Below are 14265 nucleotides of genomic sequence, written 5' to 3'. Positions count from 1 at the left end.
TTTTTTGTCTCTTTGCTGCGTCAAACGATCAGCTCGCGCAAAGGAAATATAAGAAGAATGAGCCCGTTAAAAAGCTCCACAGAGAATGTTTTCAATTCATTTTATACAATAAATTAAAATCACGATGATTGCGTCGAGCTCGCGAGAGAATTGCGAGTGCTAATGGCAAATCGATAAAATAATTATCCCGAGCATTTATACGAGATGCTGTGTTACACGAGATGCCGTGTCGAGCTCGAGGAATACAAAGTCGATACGGTTCTCTATATAAGTGAGACTAACACGCGCGGCGCGGCACGTCTGCGGGAATAAATAAATATGTACGCATTTAAAGTGAGAAAGTAGAGGAGAAGCTGCTGCCACGGAGCCAGAGAGACAGAAAGAAAGAGAATGAGCGCGCAGGGGAGCTTTTAATCGCAAAATCGATAAACTCATCAAGTATCAAGGTATCAGCGAGTAGTTGACTGATGCGGAGAAAGCGCGCCGTACGATCATCAGTCTGTCTCTCTCTCCTGCTGCTGCTTTCGACAAAAAGCCTCACCTAGCGCATCTATATATACCTGTACATACATAAATACAGCGACGTTCCTCGTGCAATAATCACATTAAATTAACGAGATGCCGCAACCGAGCAGGCAGGCAGGCAGGCAGGCAGCCGAGCGACCGAGCGAACCTCCCCGGCGCAAAATTCAATTTCGACGATATAGCCGTGGCATTTCTAGCGCCGTACTCTGGCTCTATAGCGTTCTTATGCGTCGTGCTGTATAGATATACGCAGCTTAAGCATCGTCCGGTGCATACGTATACCATAACAGATATAAAGCATATCGTTGCAGCGTCACCACAGCCGGATGCAACTGTATATAATGCCCCATGGCTCGTACAAGCCATATTTAGGAGCTCCGGAGAGTAGCGCGGAATATAGGTAAAAACAACTAGATACGAGCTATATAGACCCAGTGGCAGCAGATTACCCGGGTCAGAAAATACCATGATACTCGTAACGTAATTCGTGTGTACGTTCGTATGACAAGGAAAGCTCGCGCAGGCTTATCTCGTATCAGCGCCTCGGAGCTGTCTCTGCGTTTCAAGGAACGATAAAATTGACAAAATTCCCCTTCTCTCTCGCTCTCGGTCGCACGAATCGCTCCTCGTTCGAGAGTGTATTATCACGAGTCCATTGTATCGCGAACTTGTATGTATGAATACATGTTCGTGTGTGTGTGTGTGTGTGTGTGTGTGTGTGTGTGTGCGTGTGCACACGCGCGACTGTGTACATTATCGGTCAGTACGTGTAGCTTGACGCCTGATTATGGTCGCAGTCTGTTAGCCGAAGTAGCCTCTGTGCGTCGCTCAACGATTACAGCTCGCGTCGATCTCGTACGCAGTGCGACAGGTAGACGAAAATTGAAAAAAGCCCACCCCTCGACGGCGCCCTGATCCAAATCTCGGTAATTGCATCGAGTCGGCAGGTGGGAAAGGTGCAGCAGTGTCCGCGACCTTCGTGGTCGCGGATACCACAGCTAGCGGGATCTTCGATTTAAATCAGGTAATCATTGCGAATGATCAAATTTAATTTTTTGTTCATCTAATAATTTCGCATAACTCCGAGTGCGAGCGGATGTTTTGTTTTATTTCATTTTTTTCTCGTCACGACGAGCGAAAGAAAACGGGCGAGCGCGAGCGATTCTCACATTTCGCGAGCGGTTTATAGAGCTTTCCTTACACTGATCATAATAGTTGTGATAATCCAGAAGCACATTATTTGTAAACATTGACGTATCGTATTACATCAAGTCCGCGTTAATGAAGCGCATGTTACCTCGCGAACATAATCTGGATTCTGTGTGGCTATAATGGAATGTAAGTTGATTGAAATACGCGCGCGCGTCATCGACGTCCCTTCGTGTAACAGTAATGAACAAAATCGATCTGCGAAATTGCGTGTGATTTTTCGCGCTGATAGAGATAGATAGAGTTCATAAGTAAAAGCCATAACTCAATTCCGCTAGCACGACAATACAATACGCTCGAAGCTCGTACGACGAATAAATTTAACATTTCACGTTTCGACGTCTCATCTCTGGCTTTCAGCTTCTGCATCCCTAAAGTTTAGCATCGCCGCTGGAGCACAGAGTCACTACGCGTTTACGCACCTCGTTCACATACGAGCCTCGTGTGCCGAATGTATAATCCATCCACGCATGTATACACATACACACGAGCGTGTAATACAAAGAGCACACATATTCCGTGAAAATGTTAGGTTCTCGTCGACGAGAGTAATTCCACTCGGTGAGCCCGTAAAGGCCTCTATGTATATCTCTCTCTGTCTCTTTCTAATCAAAGTTATTTCGTTCTAGCTTTGTCGTATCCTCAAACGGATGTACACGCGCGTACCACGATATTATTAACGGCGTATGCTGCTCGTGGCGCGGCTTTCTCAGGTATTTTCGCACATATGTACATTCGACGATATACGCGCGCGTTTGCATCGATTGTGTGCATGGCGCGCATCAATCCAAAAGTAAATTATATTTCCCAGTGGCAGATTTGCGAAAGCTTCGCGGGCGCGCTAGTTTCACCGTAGTATATCGCTCGTCCGGAGCGGCGTGTATGGAGTGTCGGAAAGAAAGAAAAACTTTTTTGCCGAGCACTGCACCACCTCCTCGCCCGATGTCTCTTTGATACTTTTATTTGGCTCGGAAACTACGGCGCGCTTCAAAAGACTCGCGAGTCTAGTCCGTGCAAATACGACAAACAGGCCTGCTTTTAGATATATGCATAAGATATCTATTTTTTTTCTTCTCTCTCTCTCTCTCTCTCTCTCGCGCGTACTCTCTTTTCCAACACAAACATCTCATTTCCGAGGCTTATAGTTCGCGACCCCGTTACATGGGCTAAAAGAAAACTTTTATATAAATATATATATCCCAAAGAGAATCTCACTCTCATCGATCTGTTTGTTCCTTGGTTCTGCCGTATAGCTCAGGATTGCTTTGGCATATCGCAAAGGAGAGAAGTCGGAGAGTAGGACGAAGATACACAAAGAGTACAGAGAAGCCAGTAGTTGAGCGCGATGAGCGAAAAAAGATATCCCGAGGAAACGAAAGTCCAACAACGAGTCGAGACGCGTCAACATTGCCATCAGAGAAAATGAAAATCAACCGTGGCTACGGTGGAGTTTTCGTCACGTGCGTCGCAGTAAGTTGCTCATTTCCTCTTCCTCATATCTTTCTCTCACCCACCCCCTTTTTCGGCGAGCCTCGATTCCCCATTATCGTGCACGCACTCGAGCAGCAACAAAGTAGCCGAGAGATAAGTGGAAAAGTTTGTCATACTCATCAAAACTGAACAGTCCGCGAGATTATACTGCGATGAGATTTTTTTCATTCGTCAAATTATGATGCATGTGCCAAAAAAATTCAAATTTCTCCAAGAGTACCTATAAGCCAGGATTATCAGTCGCAGTTCGTTTAACACAGCTGCGGAATGTAATTTAAAAAATTGAAACACAACTACAACATTTTGATGAATTTCTGCGAGTGATCCAATGTGGCAGCCACGGAGCTTTTGATGTGGAATTCACGCGTGTACACAAAATAAAATCGGGATTATTTATTTTCACAAGAGCAATATATTTCGAACTCCAACGCGCTCGATGCATGAAAAAGTCATTTGAAAGCTTGTTGCGTGTAATAAATAAATTTGTAAGACCAACGTCAAATAAAATCCAGCCAAAAACGACACAAGCGAGGGTTGGGAAAGCCCACAGAGACGCGCAATTGGCGCGCGCGCTTTTGTTATTAATGCAGCGGACGCAAAAGCGCGTCTGTATATAAATAATGCGTGAGTGCCAGTCAAGCGTTGCCAGCAACTCGTGTATATAGTAACATTTTTGCGCACATACAGTTCCTAGCTTACATACACATATTTGTGATATGCTAATAAAAAATGACCCCGCGTTGATAATAATTATTCGCATTCGTGATTTGCGCCTTTATATATACGTACTTGTGTTTGTATGTGTGTATATTACATAAAGTTCATATAGGCGAGCTTGAATTCATTTGAATTCCTATTCGTATGAGAATTTGGCCCTTCTAGTACGCGAATGGTTGTAAAAATTCATGAAAAACTAATTTGTTCGCGCAAAGGGGAAATTTTGCATGCCTACGTCGAGCTCCATTGAAATTTCAAACTTTTCATATAGCGCCGCGCGTGTGCGATCGTGTGTCATTGAACGTACGGCCGTGCGACGATTTCGATATTGTCTGACACCTGACGGATGGAACTTCATCAATAGATCGGAGCGCGACAGTCACCCAGTCTATATACCCTTTAGCTTCTACATCGCTATGTAAACCGTATAGTAAACAGTCAACAAATAATATTTCCAGTTTACTTCTTATGTAGCTTTCGAGACTCTATATACGCAGGATCTGCATTTTAGAGCAAAAAGTATTGTTCATACATAATTTTGCTTAAACATGTTATTCCTGCGGCCGTAACCGCAGTAGAGCTTGACACAAACAGACCTGATTCTCGCTCGCAGTGACATCATCTCCACGCACAGCTCCCCCTCCGCATGCGTGTCTGTGTTTGCGCGCGCGGACGTGCCTCTGGCGTACGTCAAACGATCTAGCAAATTGCAGGCAAAGCTCTATATATACTGCGCAGCCAGATCTTCTCTCTCGGGTTCTTCGTGCAGGAAATGCGGCTCTTTGAATTTTGTCTGCTCGCGTGTGAGGGGATGCGTGTGAATAGCCTCATTGCCGTGGCACTGATTCACTGGCAGAAAATCTATATGCGCGCGTAAACCAACGCGTACGGCCAGTGGTTTGCGCGCAATATGCATGGACTTTTCATAGCTCGTTGTGTATATGCAGCGACTGTAGAGTCAATAAATTACAAGCATGCGGCCACACGTGAACCGACCTATGCCTCCTACATTAATATGATGTTTCATTTGTAATATACATTGTGCAGTAGAGACAGAGAAAAATGTAATTTTTCTTACGATATAACTTGCGAGCTTTTCGCGAAATATTTCAATTTAAAATTATGATTTATACTACAATGACTCGTACAATTTTTTCAGTTTTTCGTGCTCTCGCTACGGGCCAAGTTCATCCAAGGCAACGGTAGCAACGTAGCCGACATTATCAGCAGCTCGGCAAATCGCACCCGCAACATATTTGCCGAGCTCGATAATAATGACGGCCACGAAGCTGCGCAAGAAAAACGCGACGACTACAACGACGAGAGCGATTACGCGAAAGTCTTGGAGCTTTCGCCGCTGTTGTACGAGGCGCAACGCTCAGGCAAGCTTGCGCCCGGGAACAGGATCGCTTGGCGCGGCGACTCGGCCCTCGACGATCGTGGCAACAACGGTGAAGATCTTACCGGTGGGTATTACGACGGTAACTCATTTTTTTCTACTTCTCTTCTACTTTCGTTTCATTTTCAATCATAAATTCCTACGTACGAGACTGCATCAAAAATTACGGAGAAATATTCAAATTATCGCTCAATTCTCTTCCCGACTCCCTTGTATCTTTTATACACTCTTTATGTAGTATTCGCAACGGTAATAGAGAAAGGGAGAGAGAGAGAAGTCTGAATTATGTAGACTAGACTGTAAAAATGGAGCGCAGCCACCTTGGGACAGGCAGAGTTTGCGGTTATCGGACTGAGGGATTAAGCTCGAAGTTATCGCTTGTTACCGGCAAGCTTACGCAAACTCGACGGATTTTTTTTTCTCTTTCTTTTTTTTCGCTCTAACAGCAACGCGAATCGCGATGAGCTTTACGGTAGAGAGAACTTTTTTAAAAGCACGAGGGATCGACTGCATAAACGGGATGCATTTCATTTGGGCGGGAAAAAAAAGAAAACAAAGGGGGAAAACGTGACAATCTATGTGCACAGCCGGCAACTATGTCAAATTTGGATTCACAATGGCCTTGGTGACGACGCTGTTGGCCTGGGGCGTTATCAGCTGGCCCGAGGCCTACAAGCGCGCCGGACAACTGGACACCGTTCACGAGACAATCAAACGGGCGACGGACTACCTTGTCAAGTGTCACTTCGACGATTTTGTCTTTTACGCACAAGTCGGGGATTTCGACATTGATCACGCTTACTGGTGTCGTCCCGAAGCCCTTAATACATTAAGGCCTTTCTTCCAAATTGATCCCGAGCATCCGAGTGAGAAAGTTTATGGCAAATTTGTCTTTGTCATCAAGAAAACTTTGTTAATAAAATAATTTGAGTGCCACTAAATTTTCAGAATAGTCGCATAAATCATTCTATATTTATTTTTTTTTATGGCAGTTATCGGGTAAACTTGATCAGCTTGTGATAAAAAATTCCAGTAGTTAGCCAAATCAGATAAATTAATATACGAAATCCTTATTCGGGCGAAAATCTAAAGTACAAAACATCTGTCTAAAAATTCAAATTATGTTAAAAATTCAAGAGAAACTCAATTGACATTCATCAGAGTTAGATAAATGTGTGCATCAACGCAATTAATTAAGTAATAGATTAATTTTTTATAATTTTCAAATCTTTTGTGAAATTTCAGAAAATATTTCGAAAAATTTTTTCAAGACTGGCTACCTAGTTGAAAAAAACGCAATATTCAAATAGATTCCTAAGTCATAGTTCATACTGAATTCAAGGTTGATTTCTTTCCTGTGTAAAGCTCTTGACGAATACGAAAGTGCCTTCATTTAATTTTCATATTATGCAGTCTAGTGCTCGTCCATGTGCCGCGAGTATATAATTTCTCGTGCGGGTAAATGTAAAATGTTTGCTCTATAAAACTTGTAACGTTGTTGCAAATATAACATATAATTTCGCGTTTCGTACTGTACGTATAAAATTTTCTTTGACATTTCGACTCTCGTTTTTGGCTGTCACATACGTGTACGATGACTCTCGAATCAATCACTCGTTTGCTCGAGCGTGCAGTAAAAAGTAGAATAAAAAAAGCTCATTGACGAGCACTTTAATCTAGAGTGCTAGCTCACGAGCCACGAGAACGTATATTATTCGATTTTTTTCTGAATTTTACTCACTAAAAAACGTCGAGATGAATGTAGTTAAAAATTTCCCGAACTAACAGTCGAATCGGGTTAGCTTTTCGCAGGCTAGGATGTAGCCGGCGAAACGTCGGCCGCCTTGGCGAGCCTCGTCTTTCGCTGCGACGTCGATGGCTCGGGCTGTTACTTCGTCACGCTCGCGAGCTGTACGCGTTCGCCGATCGATATCGGGGCCTCCATCGCGAGCCGCTGCGTGGCGGCACTCAGCTCTACCTCGAGAGCGCCGACTGGGCCGTAAGCTAGCTCCACCCCGCCACCAACGAGTCGCGGTATCTCGACGCGGCCGAGGAGCATTATCAGCACTTTCGGCTCAGGGAGCGACCTAATGAGTTTCATTATAATAAAAAAGTTGCTGGAGTACAAGTGCGTGTGTATGCGTGCGTGTGTACTCGACTATAGAGCTCTCTAAACTTACGCGACACGAGTTATTATTACTTTGCTCTCGAGCTAGGATCTATGTGGACTTATAACGTATAAGCAATATTCCGAAGCTTTCGCTTTAATCCCAAAGCCGTAAAGTCGGCGATGACAGCAGTTTTCATAGAACGAAGGACTCTGCGCGTTGCAGGTGCATCTGGAACAAGTGACCGGTCAGCACCAGAGTAGCGGCCGTGGCTTTCTGTGACTTCTCCTTGAAGCAGCAGCAGAGGCGCACGCCCACGGGCTTGCTCTACATCGACAAGTCGGGCACGCTGAGCCACACGCGGCCAACGTCGCGTTTGTTTGCCTCGAGGCAGCCGACCATTTGGATGCTGCTGCTGCGGATATCGAATTGCAGACGTCCTATCGGGACTTTGCCAGACAGCAAATTCACTACATGCTCGGCTCGGCAGGTTCGCATGAAAACGCTTCTAGCTTCTTACACACCCCTACTTTCGCTCTTTTTCTCTTTCTCTCTGTCTCTCTCTTCTCTTCTCCCGATCGTTCCACACAGCTCTAGTATTCTTTTTTCCATCGATTCGCTGCTGCACACACTCGTGTACGCGCGCGCGAGCTACGTGCACGCTGCTGCTTTCTTTTGAGTGCCAGTATCGGCATTAGTCGCTGCGAAAATGCAATTTCCCAGTCTGCTCGTACGATAAGATTGCCCCTGCCTTTATTCTGCTTTTTATCGAACAACCATTCTCTCGAAGCTCCAAGCAAGAGAGCTCGCTTAATTGAATATTTTATTTTGTTTCCGCTGATACTGTTTAGGTGCACTTTGGAATCTATCCACACAAAAAATAACTCTAATACTTTTACACTTTCACGATTGTCGATAGAAAAATGTTTTTCTTTCTTTTTGTTCGCAGATCCACCGGTGGAGCCCAACAGCGCGGCCTCAACGAGTCCCGATCGATCCTCTCGAGCGAGACGCGCCGAATCCGCAGATACTGTGCGGCACCCTGCTGTCCGGACCCAATGCCGTCGACCAGTTCAGGGATCATCGTGAGGACTTCGTTTACTCCGAGGCGACGCTCCATTGTAACGCCGGCTTCGCGTCGGCACTGACCGGACTCTTGCAGTTGCGAATCGCTGCCAAATAATCCCAAGCATCACCGATGATCGTCGTCGTGTACGTCGCATACTTCCTTGGGAACCCAGTATATAATCGAAACAAATCGCTGCAGATCGATCGATGTCATCTAACTGATCGCTTTAAGCCGGATGTATAGATTCCCGGCGACTCGGTTCATAGTTGTCGTTAAAATAAAAATCATGATGATCAAGTAACGACCGTCGCTCTGAATTAAACGTTTCCGACAAAATGCGCTGCGATTCGAACGGATTTTCATTCTGAGCCAAACGATAATTCAGCCGACGCTGTGAATTTCGTTTTGACAACAGACATCAAAATTCACGCTCCAATCGGACGCATTGTTGTTTCAAAACTTTCAAAGGGAAAATGGGAGGCATTCAAGCGGAGAAGTACTCGACCTGGAAATTATAATTCTTATTTTAATGATGATACACTATATCGAAGCGAAATTAATTACAGTTAACATTAATCGATCTGCTGGTGGTTGTTTCGACAAGACGGGCTCAAGGCGCGCGCGCGCACGCCATTTACAACAACAACACCAACATCAACACGGGGACTGCTATTGGAATTTATACGCGCGATCGATGGTAGCTTCAAATTGAAAAGAGTTCAAATGCCAGTGTGCAGACAGGAGTAAACGTGATGACGGACAGCCGACGATGCCGAAGCCTAAAATGCGAAGAGTTGGTATCCGACGGTAAAGCTCGTCGAGGCGACGTGATTTCCCGACGACTTCAACGGATTTCGAATGGTTTTGCAATCAATAAAATCATTATAACCTTCGACTTGGCATCAGAAGCAAAGTCGTCCCGACACTTTCAGTTCGTTCGTTCATTGCTCTTTGGAACTTGTAGCTGCGCATCGGGTTTTCGAGTTTATTTAAGCAACTGAGCACGCTCAAATTTTTATCAATCCTTATCGTACTGTAATATGAAGTATGTAGAAAAGTAAGTTATGTTTGTAAATAAGTATTTTTATGTTTATAATCGAATCTGTACCGTGTTGTACTGCGACGAAATGCGCTAATTTTTTTTAATAGTAATTCCGGCTTGCATCCTATGTAATAGGAAGCCAATGATGCGAAAGATTTTCAAGAAAAGAGTCTCGACATCAAGGGTTTTCGTAGCGAGGATAACTCAAGCTCTTAGAAAAGAAAAAATAAATAAATGTTACATCGTCCACCGGTAGAGCCAAAAGTCGAGCAAATATTGTATCTGTGCGAGCTCGAGGTAGCGGCCGAGAACACCGATCACCGAAATGTTCTTTTACAACGTTTAACTTGCATTCCAATCATTGACTTTGCTTGAATTCTGTAGAACACTTCGCGACGAGCTTGGTCGAGGGTCTCCTCTAAGCCAGCGCAAGAGACTATTACAGGTTCGAGCTTTTGGGTTTTTTCATCATCCAGGACGACGTCGTAAATTGTTCTCTTAAAGCTCTGTTAGCCGAGCAGCGGGGAGATACACATTTGTTTGGCTTCGCAAGCTACGTTATTAACTTTTCGCGATTTTTAATTAATCACTTAAACGAAGACAAACTGATTGTATGTAAAAATAAACTTTAAAATTTTTTTCTTCGCTCGAGATACACTTGTTACGTTGCCAAAGTATTTATCAAATGGACTTTGTGTTTTTATTATGTTACTTTAATTAACCTAAATTATTTAATCGTATACTCAAGTACAACAGTAATTAGATTATTTTGATTTGTATTGCATAAGAAAATTTCTTCACGTAAAATTTTATATTTTTACTTTCTTAAATTTGGGTTTGCCAATGTTAAATTAATTTTCCAATGATATTTACCATATGAATCAGACAAATGCAATAATTCAAGTAGAAATATACGAAACATCCTATAACGTTAAAATATTTTATGTGCAAAATGATAATCTTTTCATAAAAATGTCAATGATTATGAAATTTGTATAAATTGTTTCAAAATATTATTATTGTTGAAAGTGTAAGTAAATAATAAAATCTAAAAGATTTTCTTGAATTCTGTGGTGTTTCTCATTTTTAATCTTTTATATGATTTTTCTCTATTTTTATAAAAAATTTCGGACAAGAAGTAAATTATAGAAAATTCGAAAAATCCGCCATATAGAAGATGTATTTAAAGACATCATTCTGCAGAATCTTATTTGTCGGGATTGATTTGATATTAATGCTTTATGGAATACAGATGTTGCAGAAGCTCATGCATTCCTTTCATAGAAGTTTGTTTTATATACACATTCGTCAAGGCACTACTAGAAGAAGTGATACAGTAAGGCTTGCCAGAGAAAGAGCGGGGAAAGAAAAAAACAATACACGGAACGATTGTTGACGGATTCGCGCGAGCCATTCTTCGATCGGCTAAGCAAAAAACGTCGTATTAGTTCAGTTCGGAGTTAACGTCAACGAACAACGTCGCCGTCGTCGTCGTCGTCGTCACGGTCATCGGAGACGGGTTAGCTTGTGTTCGGGAGCGGAAAAGACGGAGTTTATCCAGTGTTAACCGGTGCGAGCACATACATACACAGCCACACGGCATTGACATGCATCGAAAATTTCGGCGAAAACTTCGGTTGCCAAATGACATTGCCGTCGTAGTACGGCCAGTGCTTCTGCTCCTCTTTGTTATCGTGGAAACGCCCTGGTACTTTGCAAAATATCCATGCTCCGTCGCGAGTGAGTTTTCCCTTCTCATCTTTTATCCTTTTTTTTCTCGTGCGCTTGGTTACGTATATATAATTTTTTTTCACCCTGGACCGAAGCCAATATACGCCCGCGCCGCGCCTCGTACAACTCTCTAGTTTTTGCGGTGTCGTTCTGTATGTGTGCCGTATACTCTTTCGGCATATAATTGGATTCCACCGTGAGTGCATGTGCGAGCGCGAGAATGTAGCATGTTGTGCTTTTTCGTCATGCACGATTGCTCGACGAAATTGCAGCCGTTTTTTTCTGGTTTTATCAATCGCAGTAAATATATATCTTCGGGAAAATTTGACGCGGTGTGAGCTACCATCATAGCACGGCGGAGATTGACGCGAACGATGATGAATACGCGCGCCGCGATTCCGAAGAATGAATTTAATTCTGCTACTTTGTTTGGGAATGCGCCATCGAATACGTATGCGATTCTTGCAGAATGTATTGAAATTGGACAATTACAGTACATTTAAACATTTATTTGCAGTGACTACCGACAAACTACAAGAATGCCGCGATATACCCTGCAAGGTGGGTGAACAATGCGTAGTTCGAAAATTTTGGTGTAGTAACCCACCTTGTCCCACTATGGTTTATTGCTCGAAATCCAGAACAGGTGATTTCATTGAGAATTCATTGCAACATAAATTTTGAAGTATATATGAGTTCATGGTTTTCAGAATCATTGAAAGGACCGGAGTCATGTCAATCGGTAGTTTGCCCCAAAGGATACCAGTGCTTAACCCAGGTTAACGAGTGCAATTGGGATAAAAGTAATGTTGAATTTAAAGGTTTCATAAATAATTGATAGCTTGTCCATCAAATTTTAAATACTGTAATTTTGAATTTCAATAGTACTATAAATTTTAACATTCGATGTTTGTAATAAAAAGTCCATGAAAATTAAATAACATCGTTTGTTTGTTCAAGTTATAACATGATTCAAAAGTTTTCATTGTTTAACAGTTTTCCAGTTTCGCACTCGGTCAAAATCACGTGACAATGTGTTTATGATTTTGCAAATTTACAGAATGCAAACATCGTATAACTCGGTGCGTCACAGCGCAAGTTTACCAGAATCAGCCGACGAACTGCGACGATGTAACCTGCCCATCGGGACACCGTTGCATCCTTAGGGAGATGAATTGCTACAAGCCACCTTGTCGACTTACCAAAAACTGTGCTCGAAATGCAGGTCTAGTTTAACTCATACTGTACACTCTACTCCAATATACTACCTTTTAGAATCCTTTCATCTTTTTTGGAGCGCATTTGCTCTTTCCAACCAAGCTCTCGTCTTTCTGCTCATCTTCTCTCTTTTTTTTCAAGTTTGTTCTGCACGGGGAGGCCAAGCGAGTGCCGCACGCTTCGTTGCATTTTCGACGAATGCCTGGCTGACTCGTCGTTGTTAGAATCGGCTCTGAGCTAGATAGAAATGAAATAGTGAGAAAGTAAATATTCACCGCTTAAAAGATCGGGCTGACAGTTTTTTGCTCATTCTTAATGAGCGACTTTTCATTTCAGAATAATAAATATTCGCTAGTATAAAAAAATTCCATTATTTCATTTTTCTCAAAACTCTGAAAACATTAGGTAGAATACCCAATTTACATTTGAGATGCGTACAAGCTAATCTAGTGTTGTAAAGTTTAAGGACTTTTTGCGTCAAGAATGTACCTTTCTAGAGTTATAACTTTTTTATCTCGAAGAAAGGAATAAACTAAAGTAATCCAGGAAGACAATGAACTAATATTTTCAACTTTAAAACGTAATGAAATAATTCATATAACACTGAAAAAATTCAATCAGTCTGTCAGTTAAAAATTCACCCTTTTCGTAGTTTGATAAAAATATAAACTTCAAGAGTAACAAAAAGAGCACGTACAAATTACTTTTGAAAGAAATTTGACGTGATAGACTGTGGAGTGTCGTACATTTTTGAAATATTGAAAACTTCTGCTTTTTGCGGCAGAAATTGTATGTGGCAATGCAAAGTCTCCTTCAGCCCAGGTATACACAGATGAAACTCTCTTTTTCCTATTCCCTAGTGAAAATTATATTATTTCATTCGAAAAATGCATACTCTCTTTGATTTTTTCCTCAACAGACGCGAGTGCATGGATAGAGCAGTGTAAGCAGATTGGATGTCGTTCCGAATACGACTGCTTTTTAAGAAAGCCACAGAAAAATTGCACCAAGCCACTGTGCAATCACACGCCCGATTGTCTGAACGAGGTTGAAAATTGTAAGTATAAAGGAATAGAATTTAGCGAGAAAAATGCTACGTACATAGCTACGAAATTCATAAATGAAAAATGGCATTTTTATTGGAAAATAAAAATTGAGTTTGCTCGAGAAAAAAAAGTTACAAAAAGTCTTGACGTAAAACCTCAATGGACTCTATCTGCACTTCTTAACGTACAATATTATCCACCTAAAAGTAATACCCATGTATAACGTATATGCATACATGCACGCAAGTATGTAATACTATACTAAAACTGTACAGACGTATACGAGAATCCCGTTTCATGCGTCGTTATCAGACTCGAAAATGTTGCGCCGAAACAGTTCGCGAGGCTCTTAAGCCAAAAATAAGCAGTACATAGAAAATCCCATTACGCGAAGCTCCGTACGATCGTGTACTTGCATTTCTACTTCAATGCAATATTCGCTACACGTTACACAATATTCGTTACGATTTGGAAATAATGTTAATTTGAGGAATATTTAAAATGATTATTTGTCTCGTATTTTTCACGGTTAAAAACATCGCAATGCAGATGAAACTATGAAAGATGAGCGGTCTTGCAGAGGCTGGATTTGTCCACGGGGCCAAGAATGTTTCATTCGTCACCTAAACGCTGACTGTCATGAAGATTGCATTTCCACAAAGGAATGCCGTGACCTGCCACCCAAAATTCCGCGAGGATTCTTTGAAGTT

The 14265-nt window shown here is 42.3% G+C and overlaps 1 pseudogene; it reads left to right on the top strand.

Moving 5' to 3' along the window:
- Positions 1–1209: 1209 nt before the first annotated feature.
- On the top strand, positions 1210–10481 carry LOC106650799 (annotated as a pseudogene).
- Positions 10482–14265: the final 3784 nt, after the last annotated feature.

This window comes from Trichogramma pretiosum, unplaced genomic scaffold, assembly GCF_000599845.2.
Source record: "Trichogramma pretiosum strain Unisexual culture from Peru unplaced genomic scaffold, Tpre_2.0 scaffold19, whole genome shotgun sequence".
In the NCBI taxonomy this organism is placed as follows: Eukaryota; Metazoa; Arthropoda; class Insecta; order Hymenoptera; family Trichogrammatidae; genus Trichogramma; species Trichogramma pretiosum.
This window is presented reverse-complemented; position numbering and strand designations above follow the sequence as displayed.